General features: G+C 42.5%; 1 pseudogene across 1 annotated transcript in view; it reads left to right on the top strand.

Moving 5' to 3' along the window:
* The first annotated feature begins 939 nt into the window (after positions 1-939).
* Positions 940-20,206, top strand: part of LOC311116536 (utrophin-like) — a 275,197-nt pseudogene continuing 255,930 nt past the window's right edge. The window contains exons 1-7 of the transcript in view: positions 940-1,167; positions 15,894-16,049; positions 16,244-16,423; positions 16,737-16,865; positions 17,129-17,298; positions 17,420-17,656; positions 19,708-19,845. The product of the transcript in view is annotated as an utrophin-like (transcript). The remainder of the gene's footprint in view (positions 1,168-15,893; positions 16,050-16,243; positions 16,424-16,736; positions 16,866-17,128; positions 17,299-17,419; positions 17,657-19,707; positions 19,846-20,206) is intronic.

Below are 20,206 nucleotides of genomic sequence, written 5' to 3'. Positions count from 1 at the left end.
TGAAGCCCCTAAATAAGATCTGGTGCAACCAATTACCTTCAGAAGTCACATAATTAGTTAAATAAAGTCCACCTGTGTGCAATCTAAGTGTCACATGATCTGTCACATGATCTCAGTATATATATACACCTGTTCTGAAAGGCCCCAGAGTCTGCAACACCACTAAGCAAGGGGCACCACCAAGCAAACGGCACCATGAAGACCAAGGAGCTCTCCAAACAGGTCAGGGACAAAGTTGTGGAGAAGTACAGATCATGGTTGGGTTATAAAAAATATCCGAAACTTTGAACATCCCACAGAGCACCATTAAATCCATTATTAAAAAATTGAAAGAATATGGCACCACAACAAACCTGCCAAGAGACCAGGCAAGGAGGGCATTAATCAGAGAGGCAACAAAGAGACCAAAGATAACCCTGAAGGAGCTGCAAAGCTCCACAGCGGAGATTGGAGTATCTGTCTATATGACCACTTTAAGCCGTACACTCCACAGAGCTGGGCTTTATGGAAGAGTGGCCAGAAAAAAGCCAAAATAAGCAAACATGTTGTGGGAGACTCCCCAAACATATGGAAGAAGGTACTCTGGTAAGATGAGACTAAAATTGAACATCATCACAAAAGTGGAGAGGAGCGACTGGGCCGTTCCGATCGTTGTAGTCCCAAAGAAAGACAAGGCTGTCAGAATGTGCAGAGACTACAAGGTCACAGTAAATCGCTGCATACTCCCAGAGGAATATCCACTACCAAACCCTGGAGATCAGTTTGCCACTCTAGCTGGTGGGAAGGTTATCGGTAAGCTGAACTTGTCATTCGCTTATCAGCAACTGAAGCTGGATCCGGAGTCAGAACAGTATCTGACCATCAATAAACACTAGGGGCTATTCAGATTCAATTTCTTGGCTTATGGAATCTCGACAGTTCCAGCAATTCCGACACACAATGGATCAGATCTTGGACGGCATAGACAATGTTGTGTGCTTCATGGACGACATCCTCTTGTCAGCACCAACCATTGAAGAGCACCTTGTAGTGCTGGACAAAGTGATGTCAAGACTGGAGAAATACGGAGTGAGATTGAAAAGCAGCAAGTGTGAGTTCCTCCAGGACTCAGTGGAGTATCTCGGATACAAGATTGACGCACAAGGACTGCATCCAACCAACAGCAAGGTGGAAGCAATCATAAATGCACCAGCACCCACAAATGTTTCAGAGCTGAGGTCATTTTTGGGGCTCCTGAACTATTACGGAAAGTTTGTGGCAAACTTGTCCACATTGTTGCATCCGCTTCATCAACTGCTGCAGGCCGATACAAAGTGGAATTGGTCTCCACAATGCGAAGACACATTCAAGACTTGCAAACAGTGTCTGCTAAAGAGCAAGTGGCTTGCCCACTACGACACAGAAATGAAGCTGAGACTCGCGTGTGATGCATCTACATACGGAGTAGGAGCCGTCATCTCACATGTTAAGAACACACTATTGCATTTGCATCACAGACTCTGTCACCAATGAGAAAAATTATGCTCAAATTGAGAAGGAAGCCCTAAGCATAATATTAGGAGTGAAGAAGTTTCACAAATACCTCTAAGGAAGGAAATTCCAACTGCTAACAGATCACAAGCCTCTGTTGGCCATCCTTGAACCATACCAACCCTGGCTGCAGTTCAAATGCAGCGTTGGGCTCTGATATTGCTAGCTTACAACTACGAGATTGAGTACAGACGATCCAGTGATCACGCAAATACCGATGCACTATCAAGACTACCATGCAAAAGTGACTCAGACAGTGAAGTTGATAGAGCAGTCTTCCAGATCTCTCTCATCGACGAACTGCCCATACTGTATCTGCTTCAGACATAGCAGAGGACAAGAGGAAGACCTGGCTGGCCAACCTTCGTAAATGATAATAACTATCGTCCAATCATCGACAAGAAAGACCAGTTGTTTACTGATCAAGGGGATCAAGGGTGGTGGTACATCACAAATTTCAGAGGAGACTGCTATCTGACCTGCATGAGGGACAACCAGGGATCACTCGAATGAAAGCCCCCTGTGCAGTTATCTGTGGAGGCATAGACTGGATCAGGACATTCAGCAGCATGTAGGCCACTGCTCCCCTGTAAAGTTGTTCACAACAAGCCTGCTACTGCACCTCTTCATTGATGGTCCTGGGCTGTTATACCATGGGAAAGCATCATGTGGATTACGCCAAGATTGACAAGCAACACTTTCTTGTTGTCCATTCCAAGTGGATGGAAGTGTTCCCTACTCAACTGACCACAGCTGAGAAGACCATCAATCTTCTCAGACACCTATTCGCATGCTTTGGACTAGTCAAGGTGCTCGTCTCGTACAATAGCCCTCCTTTCACGTCGAACGATTTCGAAATGTTTCTCAAGAACAATGGAGTAAGGCACATCCTGTCACCACCTTACCATCCGGAATCAAACGGAGCAGCGGAGAGAGCCGTGCAAACCTTTAAGAAGGCCTAGACTAGATTTGAGGTTCATTCTGTGCCCACCTACCAAAGGCTTCCCTGTTTCCTGTTTATTTACCATAACACACCACACACAGTAACAGAACGTATACCATCGGAACTGTTTCTGAAACGCCAACCACGTACCCGCCTGACATTTTTTAAACCAGACTTGTCAAACACTGTGGCAAAGCACCAGCTACAGCAGAAGAAATCTCATGACAGACACTCAAAGACTGTCAGATAGAGAGGGTGATGTTACGTGATTTCAGACACCCCAAGCGCCTGTGGTACACAGGTGTGATCTTGCGACGCAGAGGACCTTTGACTTACCAAGTCCAAGTTGGTCATCGCCATGTCAACGTTCATGTGGATCATCTGCTACGGTCCAACACCCCAGCAGAGACATGCTGAGAGAACAAGAACAATAACGACCCCCAGGACTATTCTCCTGACTGTGGACGTACGGGAGAAACAGAGCCTGACCTTCCATCCGAACCTGGCCCACCACCGGAAGGCCAGGAGGAGCGGCGATATCCTGTTTGACAGCGAAGGGCACCTCAAAAGCTTGACCTGTGAGTTGAGCTGTTTCAGGAGGTAACAAACAGTTAAACAAACACTTTAATATGTCTTATATAAAAGGAAAGAAAAAGGACATTACCTGGGTTAGTTACTAGGACACAAGTTCCATCATCGGGGCAGAATAATCTCCTGGATTTGTGCTGGGCTCTGAAAAGTCTGCTTCAACCCAGTAGTTGAGAAATGTTTAAGAATGCATTGATCAGATATTGCATTAATATTTCCCAAACGTATTTACCTTGTCGTCTGGAAGTTAAAATCTATGGGTGTGACGATCTCGGTTCGACAGACGCTGGGAGACGGGAAGAAAGTACAGGGTGATGATTTAATAAATAAAAGACATGGAACAAAACACGGACAGCCTCTGTACAGGGGAAACGAAACAACATCAATGCAGACACAGGGATCAAACTTGGGAACAGACAGATATAGAAGGGGCAATCAACAAAGTGAAGGAGTCCAGGTGAGTCCAATGAGCGCTGATGCACGTAATGATGGTAAGAGGTGTGTGTAACAGCAGGCGCGACAATGGAGAGGAGTGTAGTATTGGTGATCAATATCTATCTATATTAATTACTATGCTATTACTAAGCAGTAATGTATTAAGGCAGTGTAATGTTACATTGCATTATTGGCCCGGGGGCTGTGGGGCACCAGATGTTTTTACTAAACAACACTAAACTGTACTCTCGTCTCCTGCCTGGTGATAGTCTCCACAACACAAATATTACATTGCATAATCTACCTACTGCCATAATCAGATTAATATCGAATTATTTGCGATTATTGTGGATAATCAAATTAATATAATAGTTATATTAAAACGTTTACATGCTTTGCAAGAAGCAAAATTTCTCTAATAGTCTTGTTTTCATGGACACATCCGAAATCAGGCTACCATGGCATTCCGATAAATGCAGAAAATCAGCAATCAAAATAAACGTTCTACCACAGCGACCATGTTATTTTTGGTAAGAATATTTGATTCTGAGTTCGGACATATACAGTGGGTATAGAGAGTCACCACCTCCTTTCAAAATGTTCACCTTTTGTTGCCTTACAGCCTGAAATTAAAACACATAAAATCAGACTTTTTACGGCTTTATTATTTATTATTATTATTAATATTGCTATGTGTGCAAAGTTAGTAGAGATGTATTCAAAGAGACTCATGGCTGTAATTCAAGCAAAAGGTGGTTCCACCAAGTATTAACTCAGGGGGTGTTCACATCCAAATAGGGTATTTTACTGTTTTAATTTTCATTAATCTTCAGAGGTTTTTCGATGTTTATTTGGCACTTGGATATTCTGGGTTACTGTGTGTAAATAAAGCCGGAAAAAGTCAGATTTTATGTGTTTTCATTTCAGGCTGTAAGGCTTTGAAAGGTGGTTTCTATACCCACTGCAAAATGTGTATGTGAAAACTACTTCTAAAACGCATATATTCAGTTGTTCCTAATTCACTTCACTCGTGCTAAAGAGGGAGGCAAGCTCGGCTGGTGCTAGCACATGCGCAGATCAAATACACAGTTGGAACGCCGATTAAGGCGTTTACATGTCCTAATAATTCAAAAGATTGCCCAGAAAACCAGGTTCTTTAATTGGCGTATGATTACTTCGAGTTTGACCTTACACCGATTAAGATAAGTAAAGTAAGGTGTTTACATGACTATTGTATAATCTGTTTACTGCCATAATCTGTTTAATATCGAATTATTACTCTGCATGTAAGTGTACATGCAGCTACCGCCGTTGTAAAGTACTTGCTTGGCAAGCTGTGTAAATACACATACAAATGGTTCACTCTCAAGTTTATAAACCAAGACATCCTTATACATAAAAATGGTTCACTCAGGTTTATAAACCAAGACGTCCATGCAAGTTTTTGTACATACCAGGATGGCCGAGTGGTTAAGGCGTTGGACTTAAGATCCAATGGACATGTGTCCGCGTGGGTTCGAACCCCACTCCTGGTAGAATATTTTTCTCAAGGAATTCTGTGAAATTAGAAGCATTTACATCTTTCATGAACACAAAAATATGCGGCATTGCTATTCAATTGAAGGGTTAGTATTGTAGGCAGATGCTCTACACAACCATAGTGTATTGCTTGTAACATGCTGCAGTCAGTTTGTAGCAATAAACACAGTTAGAATGTTACAACGTAATTCGGCACCATTTTCAGTGTGTTAGATTGTAACATAATATCTGATAGTTGGGGTACTGTTATTTTTACACCTTTATGTCGTATAAGAAGCAGTTTAATATATTATATGACTGTTTATTTCTCGTTTATGTCAAATGATAAAGCGTATATGGCTACCTCCTACTGGTCAATGTAATGTATTGTCTTGATTAACTACGACGTAATAATGTTGTAATAACAACGGGTTATGATGTTTACAAAAAAATGTGTAAATTGTGCTTATTGTTCAAATACGTAACGTGCACTTGACTATTACTATTTTACTCCTGAGCATCATTCATGCTACATCTCTGTTTAGAAAAACGTTGGTTTATTTTATCAGCAGTGATTAAATGACAGGACAATGTCCTCTTTTGGACACAAGGGGTCCCTAGAACTCCTTTATGTGTAGGCCCGTAATACATGCCCATTTAATTCGATAATTTTCAGGCCAGGGGCACCACAGCATTTACGTTACAATAATTAGAGCAGTATTATATATCTCAGACAGTAACACTTTATCCTAGGTTTCCATATATCTATGTAACTACACAGTAATAAAATAACTGTTAACAACATTGTATTAAATGGTAGTTTTGTAAATACATGTTAATATGTAATACCTATTGCAATATCTGATACAGATACTGCTACCGGTGTATTCAATGTTTAATATCAAATGTTGACTAATTTCATGCAGGATTTAGCATTTGAGAGCATTTGTCAGCTGCTTATAGCATTTGGCCTATGGTTCTTTTCCCTACAAATAAGCTCTCTCTCCAACTGGTTTATAGGTCAGGTTGGGTCTTACATTCCGTCTTCTTTTTGGAGTCCTCCTCTCTGATCGGCTGATCGGCTCACTTTACCTGTGCTGTTACCTGAAACTTGCGCGAGGGCCATGTGGAGCACTAATTTGTACAATCGATCCGGACAACGGCCTACAACGGAAGAGCAACAGCTCCACGTCACTAAAGCCACTGGGGGTCCAGGCAGAGACTGTTTTTTAGATTTCCATTACTCAATCACAGCCAGCAAGTGTTGCCTTTTGGCCTTTAATATCAATTAGACATAAGTAACGTGCCCCCCCCCCCTAAGAACAATGTCGATTGGCTGACACAAAAATGTTTGGTAAAAATGAGGTATGTGTTTGATGGTCATACTTAGGCAAACAAACTATGAAGGGAAATAAGTGGATTCAGTTTACACTTTTTTTTTTTTTACTCTTAACAGTTAAAGTTTTGGTGTATTATTTTACTTAAATAAATCAAATATTGAAACAAAATGATATTGCACATCTCACTATTAATATCCTCATTATGATGAGGAATTGATGTAAGGTCCCTCTTCATTTTCATGCCAAATCATGTCCAAATCATCCTACAGTATATATAAAATGACTGTGTAACTCAATGACGTTGGACATGATTAGGAAGATGCTAATTTAGGTACCATTGCTTGTATTGGATTGCTGGGGGAGGGGGGCAGTTGCTCCATTAGAGGAGGGGCCAGTTGCCCCCAACACACTCACCTTAAATTTTAATTCTTTATTAATGGAGTACAATTTTCCTATCTAAACAAGTGGATTATTTATCTTTAGGCTCCCTTAATGAGATATACAGTGGGGAGAACAAGTATTTGATACACTGCCAATTTTGCAGGTTTTCCTACTTACAAAGCATGTAGAGGTCTGTAATTTTTATCATATGTACACTTCAACTGTGAGAGACAGAATCTAAAACAAAAATCCAGAAAATCACATTGTATGATTTTTAAGTAATGAATTTGCATTTTATTGCATGACATAAGTATTTTATACATCAGAAAAGCAGAACTTAATATTTGGTACAGAAACCTTTGTTTGCAATTACAGAGATCATACGTTTTCTCTAGGTCTTGACCAGGTTTGCACACAGGGATTTTGGCCCACTCCTCCATACAGACCTTCTCCAGATCCTTCAGGTTTTGGAGCTGTCGCTGGGCAATATGGACTTTCAGCTCCCTCCAAAGATTTTCTATTGGGTTCAGGTCTGGAGACTGGCTAGGCCAATCCAGGACCTTGAGATGCTTCTTATGGAGCCACTCCTTAGTTGCCCTGGCTGTGTGTTTCGGGTCGTTGTCATGCTGGAAGACCCAGCCACGACCCATCTTCAATGCTCTTACTGAGGGAAGGAGGTTGTTGGCCAAGATCTCGTGATACATGGCCCCATCCATCCTCCCCTCAATACGGTGCAGTCGTCCTGTCCCCTTTGCAGAAAAGTTTCCACCTCCATGCTTCACGGTTGGGATGGTGTTCTTGGGGTTGTACTCATCCTTCTTCTTCCTCCAAACACGGCGAGTGGAGTTTAGACCAAAAAGCTATATTTTTGTCTCATCAGACCACATGACCTTCTCCCATTCCTCCTCTGGATCATCCAGATGGTCATTGGCAAACTTCAGACGGGACTGGACATGCGCTGGCTTGAGCAGGGGGACATTTTTACATTTACATTTACATTTTTAGTCATTTAGCAGACGCTCTTATCCAGAGCGACTTACAGTTAGTGAATACATATTTTTTTAATTTTATTTTTATATACTGGCCCCCCATGGGAATCGAACCCACAACCCTGGCGTTGCAAACGCCATGCTCTATCAACTGAGCTACATCCCTGCCGGCCATTCCCTCCTCTACCCTGGATGACGCTGGGCCAATTGTGCGCCACCCATGAGTCTCCCGGTCGCGGCCGGCTGCGACAGAGCCTGGATTTGAACCAGGATCTCTAGTGGCACAGTTAGCACTGCGATGCAGTGCCTTAGACCACTGCGCCACTCAGGAGGGACCTTGCGTGCGCTGCAGGATTTTAATCCATGACGGCGCGGTGTGTTACTAATGGTTTTCTTTGAGACTGTGGTCCCAGCTCTCTTCAGGTCATTGACCAGGTCCTGCCGTGTAGTTCTGGGCTGATCCCTCACCTTCCTCATGATCATTGATGCCCCACGAGGTGAGATCTTGCATGGAGCCCCAGACCGAGGGTGATTGACCATCATCTTGAACTTCTTCCATTTTCTAATAATTGCGCCAACAGTTGTTGCCTTCTCACCAAGCTGCTTGCCTATTGTCCTGTAGCCCATCCCAGCCTTGTGCAGGTCTACAATTGTATCCCTGATGTCCTTACACAGCTCTCTGGTCTTGGCCATTGTGGAGAGGTTGGAGTCTGTTTGATTGAGTGTGTGGACAGGTGTCTTTTATACAGGTAACGAGTTCAAACAGGTGCAGTTAATACAGGTATTGAGTGGAGAACAGGAGGGCTTCTTAAAGAAAAACTAACAGGTCTGTGAGAGCCAGAATTCTTATTGGTTGGTAGGTGATCAAATACTTATGTCATGTAATAAAATGCAAATTAATTACTTAAAAATCATACAATGTGATTTTCTGGATTTTTGTTTTAGATTCCGTCTCTCACAGTTGAAGTGTACCTATGATAAAAAACTACAGACCTCTACATGCTTTGTAAGTAGGAAAACCTGCAAAATCGGCAGTGTATCAAATACTTGTTACAATTTTTTTTTTGTATATATATATATATATATATATATATATATATATATATATATATATATATATATATATATATATATATATATATATATATATAATAAACAGAGAAATGCATACAAAGACAGCTCTAACCCATTCCTCCCCTCATCCCCCATCCACCCGCACACATCCTCCCTCCCCACCTGGAAACCATGTTTCCCACCTCGCCTTCGTTAAGGTCAAAAGTGATTCAATTCAAATGGATTTACCCAGGGTGGAGTGCATTTCTAGAGGCCCATGTTGAGAGTGCTCTTTGGACAATAATGGATTGAGTTGTCCTGCGTTTAGTTTTAGAGAAAGGTGAGATCACCCTCTGCTTGTAGGTCAGGTCAACAACCTCGCTTTGTGCAATCTGTTGTGATCATAGTTCTCAGACACCTAAAGATGAGTAAGATAGATCAATGTTATTGCATGTTATGTTATTACACAAGACCAGATTCAATCAACCCACCAAGCTAGGCCTCAACAGCATCCAAATAATATGTAAATTCTTTAAATACATGTCTTTTTCCTTTTTAGGTGACAAGGAAAGACCATTGCATGTGAAGAACTGGGATTCCTTTTTAAAAGAAAAAAGAAACTGATTAACATTCTAAAGGAGGGAAACAGACGAGGACCTGGTGGACAAAATGGCTACCGTGGCATCACCTGGCGACACTGCCGAGGGAGCAGCCAATGCTGAGTTCAATGACATCATCAAATTGAGATCTAGTACGTCCTATCATTGACCTAATTAGTATAAAGCATTTATCTTTTGGAGCATTGTCCTTGTTGGCAATGGCTGATCTAACTGATTTTACTTGTGTGTAATAATGTGTGGTGTGTGTGTGTGTTTGTGTGTGTGTGTGTGTGTGTGAGTGAAGTGCTGTCAGAACCAAGAGGAGGTTAATTTTTCTGCTGTGCATTCTGCAAGAGGTCAGATAAGACATGACCACATGGCTATGTGCAGTGTGGGTGTGTGTGTGTGTGTGTGTGTGTGTGTTAACAGTCAATAGTTTGTGGGTGTGAGTATATATTTATGTGTGTGTGTTGCAAGGTACATGCACAAAGTCAGCAGTCCAAAGGAAATGCTAACAAGAACCGAAATCCTGTTTAAGGTGGACAACTTCAATTCCCATGGTGGGAGTGACAGAAAGAGCCTATGGGACAAAGAGAGAGCAAGATATGGTTAGCGGTAGGGAGGGAGGGAGGCAGGGAGGGAGGGAGGGAGGGAGGCAGGGAGGGAGGCAGGGAGGCAGGGAGGGAGGGAGGGAGGGAGGGAGGGGGGGAGGGAGGAGAGCTACAAAGACGCAGAAAGGAGTAAGATAAATAAAAGAAAAGGCAAGAATGCAGGAATGGGTTACAAGCCACACCTTTAATTCCCTATCCTTTTAAACTCCTCATTCTCATAATATGAGTTAGTCAGCCCTCAGTCCTCCTGTGTGTGTGTGTGTGTGTGTGTGTGTGTGTGTGTGTGTGTGTGTGTGTGTGTGCCTTTGAGAGCCTTTTACATGTCAGTTCTCCCATAGTGTGTTTAGGCCCAGGGTCGCTGTGCTGTGCTGTGCTTTGCTTTTTTCTGTGTTGTTGATTGTTGAAAGCCCGTTGAAAATGTAATCACTTGGGAGGTAGACAGTCTGTGTGCTTCAGTGTCAGTGAGTGTATGCAAGTCACTTTGCCCGTGTTGGGAGGATATGACTGTGTTAGCCCATGGCCATAGCCCATAGGGCAGCTACAGTAGTTATCCCTTTCCTGGTCCTGTCTCCCAGTGGTTTTAAAGACATGCTCCGGGGACTACTAAGTATTTCTTAAACCTCCCGCTTTGGGCTGGATGTGTCAATGTGTAGTTCTTACATGCATAATCTATGAGCAGAATTACTGTCTTACCTCAATTATCCACAAAATCCCTAGTTTGAAAGCGACTGTTTTTCTGATAGCTGTGCTGCGCCATTTTCCCTCACGTGGGCCAGCACCCTAGCAATTCGCGTTCTAGCCAATGAGCTTCAGCCCCTCAACATTTGAGTGACCGCTAGGAAGATGCACACACAGCAGAGAGAAAAAGAGAGAGAGAAATGACGTGGTGCACATATCTGCACATATGTGGCATAGTACAACATTTTCTGGGGGGCATTTTTGGCTCGTGAGCACTACTTTCAGAACTACTGGATAAAAAGTATACAAAAGTACAGGAGAATCTTTTTAAATAGAGTCAATGTCCACGCCCCCACAAAAATTTGATTAGCATAAAAATCAACCACATCAAAATCCATCTGTTTAAGGGCCGATGTCGCCCTTCCACATTTGCAGTGGAAGGTGGCAGAGCTACAGCAGTGTTTGTCAGACCAGGAGACATCCCGAAAATAATTTCACGAAAACGTCTGTAGCGTCCGATCGGTTTGGGCTACAAACTAATATGACCCCTCTATGGAAAGATTTGACTCTCAAAAACACAATGGTGTTCTCTGTTTTGCTCTACGACCCTCACAAGTGTCACTCATCTGAAGGAATCATTTATGAAAGTGAATAAGTCATTCCACAGTAAAATAATATAATATATTTTTTTCCTGGGCTTTCTTATATCTCTCAGATATAGGACAGACACTTCAGAACATATTTCCTTTTGATTTACTATCTGTTTTTCCATGTATGCATCTGCTATTCAATGCATTTCTATGGGCTGATTGCTGGAAGGCCAAATTCAATGTTTCAAATGTATTTTTTTTTATACCTGGGGTCCTAAAATTCCAAATCAAATAGCTAAATGATCCTTGGTATGACCATCATAAAACAATTCCATATGTTAGCTTAGCAGAAGCCAAGCACACAGGCCCTTAGACTAGAGGGTTAAGTTCCAGCCCTCAGAGTGGGCACTAAATCCAGCTTTCTGTAAAACCAGTCATTTACAAAGCTTGTCTCCAGACCAATTAAATATAAGGATTCCGGTTGCCTAGCAACCCTAAAGTAATGTTTTCTTTTACAGCTCGGAGGGAGAATTTAGCACAGATGAGGCGCTCTCTTAAAATAAACAGAATAATATGGCCGACACCAAAATGAATCTCATCTGAAGGTGGCACTAAGTGTATACAACACCCTATAAGACAATAATTGTCTGCCTGGAGCTCTGTGTGTGTGTTTGTGTGTGTGTGTGTGTCTCTCTATCTCCTTCCTCCTCTCTCCTCTCTCTCTCTGTGATTATGTATGGATTTCCGTGTACTGTTTGCATGCATGTGTGTAGCAGTAAGGCCCAGCAGGTGAAACAGGCTGAGGTGTTTTTACCTCCAGCAGCAGTGTGGGACCCCCTGTTAAAGTGTGTTGGTTAGGTGTTTAAGATAAATAATCATTAACAGGGAATAGAATCACACTTCACTGAGCTTGGGCTGTAGGAGGGAAAACTGTGGAAAACAGCTAATCTGTCATGAGGACCAGTGGAATATACATGGCGTCACCTCGTGGTGGTAAGAGAGAGGACAACAGTGTCCAAGGTGACACACACACACGCACGCACGAACACACACACATATACACACACACATACACACACAAACTCTTTCTCCTATCAGCAGAAACACTTCGCATCACTGCATGCTGAAGAGCTTTTAGCTGGGCAGTCATTTTAAACTTTGGAGAGGCCCCCATCCTATCCCCACTAAACTATGTACAGCAGGGGTCGGCAATAGGTTTGGCCTTGGGAAAAAAAAATTCTCAGCTAAAAGTCACAAGAACAGAACCTAATAGCAGCCTAATTCATAGGCCTATGCTACAAATTAAACACAATTCTTAACACATCTGGTTAGTAGGCTATATAATCAGTTCAATGTGAATAACATAGCCTAATATTTTCAATCTGATTACATTGATAAAATCAGCAATGTCTCTATTAAATTAGTTTTTTATATTTCTTTGTGCGTTCATTGGGGAAAAACAGCTTGCAATCAAGAGAAAATGTTGCACTGGAAAAAGTCTCAAAAGAAAGGTGGATGGTGAAAATAGGGAAGAATGGGGAAGAATGGACAGATAAATAGGCATTCTTAACATATTTTTCCAATGTCAAACCAGAGTGTCTTGTTTGCAACACTGTTTGCAAATACTTAATTCTTAGACATCCTTTTGAATCTAAGCATGGCACTTTCAAAAGTTACCTTTCCACCCAGACAGAGGCTCTACTGACGCAGAAAAATTTAAGCTTCAACTGCTGGCTACTTGTCCATTGCATGGCCCAACAACAGAAGTGCTTCCCTAAAAGCTGCCTGTGTTTAAACGAACATCTTCTCTTTTCAGAAAGTGAAAGCTAAATTAATAAGGACAGAATAGCAAAGTCAATTTTTTTAATCTCCTCAAATATTATTGGCTGCAGCTCAGCTTCAGAATGTCATAGAGAGGAATCAATATATCCCCATATGCATCGGTGTCACGTCTTTCACAGGCCTTTTAGAGCTTGTTTCTACCATAAGGCATCACCGAGATAAGCATCCTTATAGAACGCTTTATATCATCTGTATACTTTTTATGTATTTATATCAAAATATATATTTTTGCCCTTTTCTTTAACAAAGGGTATGTGATACCCTCACTCAATTTGAGCCCTGGTTTTAACCAAACACACCAAGCCCTTCCGAGACACGGAGGTATTTAAGGAGTGCATGCAACAGTATTGGAGGATTTGGCTATCTATGGATAGCATAACTGTGTCTGTCAAACAGGTAGGCCTACCACTTATTTTTTTGAATAGGAAGAAATAGGCTCCAATTATACAGTTGAAGTCGGAAGTTTACATACACTTAGGTTGGAGTCATTAAAACTCATTTTTCAAGAACTCCCACATTTTTTTTTAACAAACTATCATTTTGGCAAGTCGGTTAGGACATCTACTTTGTGCATGACACAAGTAATTTTTCCAACAATTGTTTACAGACAGATTATTTCACTTATAATTCACTGTATCACAATTCCAGTGGATCAGAAGTTTACATACACTAAGTTGACTGTGCCTTTAAACAGCTTGGAAAATTCAAGAAAATGATGTCATGGAGTCAATTGGAGGTGTATCTGTGAATGTATTTCAAGGCCTACCTTCAAACTCAGAGCCTCTTTGCTTGACATCATGAGAAAACCAAAAGAAATCAGCCAAGATCTCAGAAAAACTAATTGTAGACCTCCACAAGTCTGGTTCATCCTTGGGAGCAATTTCCAAATGCCTGAAGGTACCACGTTCATCTGTACAAACAATAGTACACAAGTATAAACACCATGGGACCACGCAGCCGTCATACTGCTCAGGAAGGAGACGCATTCTGTCTCCTAGAGATGAACATACTTTTGTGTGAAAAGTGCAAATCAATCCCAGAACAACATCAAAGGACCTTGTGAAGATGCTGGAGGAAAAACAGGTATCTATATCCACAGTAAAACGAGTCCTATATCGACATAACCTGAAAGGCCGCTCAGCAAGGAAGAAGCCACTGCTCCAAACCGCCATAAAAAAGCCAGACTACGGTTTGCAACTGCACATGGGGACAAAGATCGCACTTTTTGGAGAAATGTCCTCTGGTCTCATGAAACAAAAATAGAACTGTTTGGCCATAATGACCATCGTTATGTTTGGAGGAAAAAGAGGGTACCTTGCAAGCCGAAGAACACCATCCCAACCGTGAAGCACGGGGGTGGCAGCATCATGCTGTCGGTGTGCTTTTCTTCAGGAGGGACTTGTGCACTTCACAAAATAGATTACATCATGAGGAAGGAAAATTATGTGGATTTATTGAAGCAACATCTCAAGATATCAGTCAGGAAGGTAAAGCTTGGTCGCAAATGGGTCTTCCAAATGGACAATGACCCCAAGCATCCTTCAAAAGTTGTAGCAAAATGGCTTAAGGACAACAAAGTCAAGGTATTTGAGTGGACATCACAAAGCCCTGACCTCAATCCTATAGAAAATCTGTTGGCAGAACTGAAAAAGCGTGTGGGAGCAAGGAGGCCTACAAACCTGACTCAGTTACACCAGCTCTGTCAGGAGGAATGGGCCAAAATTCACCCAACTTATTGTGGGAAGCTTGTGGAAGGCTACCCCGAAACGTTTGACCCATGTTAAACAATTTAAAGGCAATGCTACCAAATAGTAATTAAGTGTATGTAAACTTCTGACACACTGGGAATGTGATGAAAGAAATAAAAGCTGAAATAAATAATTCTCTCTACTATTATTCTGACATTTCACATTCTTAAAATAAAGTGGTGATCCTAACTGACCTAAGACAGGGAATTTTTACTAGGATTAAATGTCAGGAATTGTGAAAAACTGAGTTTAAATGTATTTGGCTAAGGTGTATGTAAACTTCCGACTTCAACTGTATGTATTCACCCCCTTTGCTATGAAACCCCTAAATAAGATCTGGTGCAACCAATTACCTTCAGAAGTCACATAATTAGTGAAATAAAGTCCACCTGTGTGCAATCTAAGTGTCACTTGATCTGTCACATGATCTCAGTATACATACACCTGTTCTGAAAGGCCCCAGAGTCTGCAACACCACTAAGCAAGGGGCACCACCAAGCAAGTACAGATCGGGGTTTTTGTTATGAAAAAATATCAGAAATGTTGAACATCCTGCGGACCACCATTAAATCCACCACAACAAACCTGCCAAGAGAGGGCCGCCCACCAAAACTCATGGACCAGGCAAGAGAGGCAACAAAGATACCAAAGATAACCCTGAAGGAGCGGCAAAGCTCCACAGCGGAGATTGGAGTATCTGTCCATAGGACCACTTTAAGCCGTATACTCCACAGAGCTGGGTTTTATTGAAGAGTGGCCAGAAAAAAGCCATTGCTTAAAGGAAAAAATAAGCAAACATGATTGGTGTTCGCCAAAAGCCTTGTGGGAGACTCCTCAAACATATGGAAGAAGGTACTCTGCTCAGATGAGACTAAAATTGAGCTTTTTGGCCATCCAGGAAAATGTCTGGCGCAAACCCAACACCTCTCATCACCCCGAGAACACCATCCCCACAGTGAAGCATGGTGGTGGCAGCATCATGCTGTGGGGATGTTTTTCATCGGCAGGGACTGGGAATCTGTCCTTATGTATCTTCTTCCCTCTCCAGGTTACAGAGGGGAAGGCTCTGTCTCTGTCTCAGAGACTACATAAGGAAAGCACCATCCTACAGGACTGGCTGACCACCAACCAGACCCTGCTGCTGCAGAAAAACTCCTCTGGAGACATGCCTGCTGATATAGACACTGAGATTGCTTGGGCCAACGTGAGTCGTGTGTGTGTGTGTTTGAGAAGTGTATTTGTATCGTCACAGGGCTTGATAGAATAGTTTGTTTGTTAAAAGGTTTTCCTGGCTTGTGTGTGTGTGTGTGTGTGTGTGTGTGTGTGTCTGTGTGTGAGCAGAGAATTTGTGTAACGTTTCTGTAACGTGTGTGTAACATGTGTATAATGTATGTTCAGGGCCTGCTGAAGGAGTCTGAGAGTCGTAAGGCAGACCTGGCTGTACTGATGGAGACCAGTGCTGGGCTGCAGGGGCTGGTGGAGGGGAGCAAGGGCCCTCTGGAGGACAGGCTGTGTGGCCTCAACAAGGGCTGGGGACAGGTCCGCACCTGGACCGAGGACCGGCTCAGCACTGTACTGGTGGGTACACTCTTTACTATCACAGAGACAATATGAATAGAGAGGTTATCCTATCTAATGTCATGGTTGAGTAAAGTAATTTGTACATTACATGACAACAAAAATGTCAGAAGGGCTATTTGGAATTATTCCTGCATATTCCTAATATCTTTTAAAAAATGGTGCTCTTTGCAGGATACAATTTTCATTTCAATTCAGTTGTATTGCTATGGTCAAAGAAATACAGTATTGCTATGGTCAAAGAAATACAATAAAGAATGGTATCCAATTCTATGTTATTGTTTTCTATGCCAATGACCTCTGTCCATTACAGAGCCACCAGAACGAGGTGGAAATCTTTGATGAGAACCTGGCCCACATCAGCACCTGGCTGTACCAGACCCAGATCCACCTAGATGAGATGGAGATACTGCCTACCGTGGAGAGAGAGATGTTGGTCAAGGTGAGAGAAGGAGGGGAAGGGAGACAGTAGAAGAGAGAGAGAGGACTGAAAGCATGGGGAGTGAACAATTCCCGAGTGGAACTGAAGGACCACAATTCTAAGTATGAAATTAGTTCAATATTGGTTGATTACAATTACATTTTAATTATACTCTATTAGCAGAGTTTGAGAATATTAGCCTGTGTGGGAAAATAATAATTTGAGTAATAGCTATTGATGAACCTGTTAATGTATTAATTGTTTGATTGATGTGTTGTGTGTAGACTCTGCTAGAGGAGCTGGATGACATCAGTCTGAGAGTGGACAGTGTGAGAGACCAGGCCATCATCATGCTGACCAGTAGAGGTCCTGCCTGCAGAGATGTAGTGGAACCCAAACTGGCGAACTCAACCGCAACTTCCACAAGGTCTCCAAGCGCATCAAAGCTGCCAAGGTACAAAAACCCTCACAACACTGTTTCAGTGTATTACAATTAGAACTGTTCAGAGCTTCATCATTCAATCTGTCAACACGCACAGTGGTGTAATTCTGTCACTTTTGTTTCTGACACCCAGATGTCCACTACTCTGGAGCCAGGGACTGTGGAGATGATCCAGCAGATCCAACAGATCTCTCAGATTCCTCACCAGATCTCTCAGCTTCAACAGGACCAGATCACTGAGCTCCAACAGAGTCAGTCAGAGGAGGCCCTGAGCTCCAGCCTGATGTTGACCTTTGAGGGGAAATTAGAGGCAACACTCAGAGCCCTGGAGGACCATCAGGACCCCACACACACCCTGGATGATGACAAGGTCTATATATGGACAGACACTTTCTCACGTGCATGCACGCACATACAGTGCATTCAGAAAGTATTCAGACCCCTTTTTCCACATTTTGTTATGTTTCAGCCTTATTCTAAAATGGATTAAAACTGAAAACTGTTTTTTTTGACATTTTAGGATATGTATTAAAAATAAAAAAAATTGATTCCTTCAGTATTCGGACCCTTTGCTATGAGACTCGAAATTGAGCTCAGGTGCATCCTGTTTCCACTTGATTGGAGTCCACCTGTGGTAAATTCAATTGATTGGACATGATTTGGAAAGGCACACAGCTGTCTATATAAGGTCCCACAATTGACAGTGCATGTCAGAGGAAAAAAACAAGCCATGAGGTCAAAGGAATTGTCTGTAGAGCTCCGAGACAGGATTGCGTCAAGGCACAGATCTGGGGAAGGGTACCAAAAAATGTCTGCAGCATTGAAGGTCCCCAAGAAAACAGTGGCATCCATCATTCTTAAATGGAAGAAGTTTGGAACCACCAAGACTCTTCCTAGAGCTAGCCGCCTGGCCAAACTGAGCAATCGGGAGAGAAGGGCCTTGGTCAGGGAGGTGACCAAGAACCCATTGGTCACTCTGAGAGAGCTCAAAAGTTCCTCTGTGGAGATGGGAGAACCTTCCAGAAGGACAACCATCTCTGCAGCACTCCACCAATCAGGACTTTATGGTAGAGTGGCCAGACGGAAGACTCTCCTCAGTAGAAAGGCACATGGCAGCCTGCTTGGAGTTTGCCAAAAGGCACCTTAAGACTCTCAGACCATGAAAAACAAGATTCTCTGGCCTGAATGCCAAGCGTCATGTCTGGAGGAAACCTGGCACCATCCCTACGGTGAAGAATAGTGGTGGCAGCATCATGCTGTGGCGATGGCGGCAGGGACGTGGAGCCTAGTCAGGACCGAGGGAAAGATGAACGGAGCAAAGTACAGAGAGGTCCTTGATGAAAACCTGCTCCAGAGCGCTCTGGAGCGCAGACTGGGGCGAAGGTTCACCTTCCAACAGGACAATGACCCTAAGCATACAGCCAAGACAACAGAGGAGTGGCTTCGGGACAAGTCTCTGAATGTCCTTGAGTGGCCCAGCCAGAGCCCGGACTTGAACCCATTCGAACATCTTTGGAGAGACCTGAAGATAGCTCCCCATCCAACCTGACAGAGCTTGAGAGGATCTGCAGAGAAGAATGGGAGAAACTCCCCAAATACAGGTGTGCCATGCTTGTGGCGACATACCCAAGAAGAATCGAGGCTGTAATCGCTGCCAAAGGTGCTTCAACAAAGTACTGAGTAAAGGGTTTGAATACTTATGTAAATGTGATATTTCAGTTCTTTATTTTTAATACATTTAAATTTTTCATTATGGGGTATTGTTTGTAGATTGTTGAGGAAAAAATACAATTTAATCCATTTTAGAATAAGGCTGTAACGTAACAAAATGTGGAAAAAGACAAGGGGTCTGAATACTTTCTGAATGCACTGTACATACTGTACACACGCGCACACACACACACACACACACACACACACACACACACACACACACACACACACACACACACACACACACACACACACACACACACAGTGAGTAAGTAAGTTTGACTTGTTAAACAAAGAACACAAAGTGCTACAATATAAGCTGTATACTATGTCATAGACAAACAGTGGTGTGATTGGGCAGTCTGACCTCAGTGTGTTATCATAGTTTTATTACAGTACACAGTGTAGAGCGGCTGAACAAATCACACCAGCCAAGACCAAGGTCAACGTCAGTCAGGAAGCAGTGTTACTACTGCAATACTTCTTCTGTTTCTTACTGCTTTCTGTCGAGCCTCGACTCTCTGGAAAATAACTCAGTTTAGGCCTCTTCAAACAACTTTTGGTTTGGATTCAGTTTCATTTCTTTTTCTTTTTGATTATGGGCGTAATGTTCATTTTCTAACCCTGGAAAACCCTAGTTTGATAGGATTTGATTGATTCCGTGACAACATTCACTTTGAACTCTGACCCTGTGTGTTGACTGGTCAGATGGACAGGGAGAAGGCAGGCGTGGAGGAGCTGCTGAGGAGAGGAGAGGAGGTGCTGCTCCAGACTGTAGACGAGGGCCAGAGGGAGGAACTGAGTCTCAGACTGCTCCGGCTGCAGACGCAGTACACCACTCAGAGGGTGAAGGAGAATGATGCACTATCACTACACTAGCTTAACAAACATGTAACATGTACAGTGCCTTCATAAAGTAATCATATGCCTTGACTTATTACACATTTTGTTGTGTTACAGCCTGAATTCAACATGTATTAAATAAATAAAAAAGCTCACCCATTTACACAAAATATCCCATAATGACAAAGTGAAATTTTAGACACTTTAATAAATGTATTAAAAATGAAATACAAAAATATTTCATTTTCATTAGTATTCACACCCCTGAATCAATACATGTTATAATCACCTTTGGCATCGATTAAAGCTGTGAGTCTTTCTGGGTAAGTCTCTAAGAGCTTTGCACACCTGGATTGTACAATAT

This window comes from Coregonus lavaretus (assembly GCF_964263955.1).
Source record: "Coregonus lavaretus genome assembly, contig: HAP1_SCAFFOLD_535, whole genome shotgun sequence".
Classification (NCBI taxonomy): Eukaryota; Metazoa; Chordata; class Actinopteri; order Salmoniformes; family Salmonidae; genus Coregonus; species Coregonus lavaretus.
Note: the sequence above shows the minus strand (reverse complement) of the source record. Positions and strands in the feature narration are given on the sequence as shown.